This window comes from Arachis duranensis, chromosome 1 (assembly GCF_000817695.3).
Source record: "Arachis duranensis cultivar V14167 chromosome 1, aradu.V14167.gnm2.J7QH, whole genome shotgun sequence".
In the NCBI taxonomy this organism is placed as follows: domain Eukaryota; kingdom Viridiplantae; phylum Streptophyta; class Magnoliopsida; order Fabales; family Fabaceae; genus Arachis; species Arachis duranensis.
The window spans coordinates 59,728,999-59,730,841 of NC_029772.3; the positions used below are offsets into that span (position 1 = coordinate 59,728,999).

Consider the following 1,843-nt stretch of genomic DNA (forward strand, 5'->3'; position numbering starts at 1 on the left):
TCTTCAGTATTGCTTGAGAGAGTACTAGGAGGAGTTTCAGTGACTTTCTTACTCAGCTGGCCCACTTGTGCCTCCAAATTTCTGATGAAAAACCTTATTTCACTCATGAAACTTAAAGTGGCCTTAGACAGATCAGAGACTATGTTTGCTAAGTTATAGGGGCTCTATTCAGAATTCTCTGTCTGTTGCTGAGAAGATGATGGAAAAGGCTTGCTATTACTGAGCCTATTTCTTCCACCATTATTAAAGCCTTGTTGAGGCTTTTGTTGATCCTTCCATGAGAAATTTGGATGATTTCTCCATGAGGAATTATAGGTGTTTCCATAAGGTTCACCCATGTAATTTACCTCTGCCATTGCAGGGTTCTCAAGATCATAAGCTTCTTCTTCAGAAGATGCCTCTTTAGCACTGTTGGATGCATTTTGCCATCCATTCAGACATTGAAAAATCATGTTGACTTGCTGAGTCAACATTTTGTTCTGAGCCAATATGACATTCAGAGCATCGATTTCAAGAACACCCTTCCTCTGAGGCATCCCATTATTCACAGAATTCCTCTCAGAAGTGTACATGAATATATCTAGAATATATCTAGAATAGTCCACTCTGAAAGCATGTCAGAAGGACACCTTTTGGTCATCTGCTTGTATCTTTCCCAAGCTTCATAGAGGGATTCACCATCTTTTTGTTTGAAAGTCTGAACATCCACTCTAAGCTTGCTCAGCTTTTGAAGAGGAAAGAACTTAGCCAAGAAGGCCACGACCAGCTTATCCCATGAGTCCAGGCTATCTTTAGGCTGTGAGTCCAACCATATTCTAGCTCTGTCTCTTACAGCAAAAGGGAAAAGCATGAGCCTGTAGACTTCAGGATCTACTCTATTAGTCTTAATAGTCTCACAGATCTGCAAGAACTCAGTTAAAAACTTATAGGGATCTTCTGATGGTAGTCCATGAAATTTGCAGTTCTGTTGTATTAGAGCAACTAGTTGAGGTTTAAGCTCAAAATTATTTGCTCCAATGGCAGGGATTGAGATGCTTCTTCCATCAAATTTAGAAGCAGGTGTAGTATAATCACCAAGCATCCTCCTTGCATTATTATTTTCGGCTGCTAACAAACCCCATTTGTAGGGTTTATCTTGTATTGATTTTAGGGGATTTTATCACCTTTCACCCACATTTATTCAATAAAATAGCATGGTTTTGTATATTCTCCTTTAATTGTGCTTAAGAGTGAAAACATGCTTTTTAGGTCTTAAAATAAATAAATTTAATTCACCTTGATTCCATTAGATGCCTTGATATGTTTGTTAAGTGATTTAAGGTTTAGCTAAATTTAATTCACCTTGATTCTATTAGATGCCTTGATATGTTTGTTAAGTGATTTAAGGTTTAGGAGGCAAAGATTGGATCAAGGGAATGAAGAAAGGAAGCATGAAAAGTTGGAGAACTCATGAAGAAATGAAAGAACCGGAAAGCTGTCAAGCCGACCTCTTCGCACTTAAATGACCATAACTTGAGCTACAGAGGTCCAAATGATGCAGTTCCAGTTGAGTTGGAAAGCTAACATCCGGGGCTTCGAAATGATATAAATTTTGCCATATGTTACTCGCATTCAGGGGCGCGCACGCGCACTTTGCGCGCGCGCGCCGATTCTGTCCGTGGCCCACTTTAATGAAATCGTCCCCAGCGGTTTTAGGAGCCTTGTGGGCCCAATCCAACTCATTTCTGATGCTATTTAAGCCAGGGATTGAAGAGGAATCAACTAACTTTTAACCATTAGTTTAGTTTTAGCTTAGTTTAGTTTTAGAAGTAGTTTCTAGAGAGAGAAGCTCTCACTTCTCTCT

At 39.4% G+C, this 1,843-nt stretch overlaps 1 non-coding gene across 1 annotated transcript; it reads left to right on the forward strand.

The window, feature by feature from the left end:
* Positions 1-610: 610 nt before the first annotated feature.
* Positions 611-718, forward strand: LOC127742707 (small nucleolar RNA R71). The gene has a single exon (XR_008004066.1). It is a non-coding gene; the product is annotated as a small nucleolar RNA R71 (small nucleolar RNA).
* The last annotated feature ends 1,125 nt before the right edge of the window (positions 719-1,843 follow it).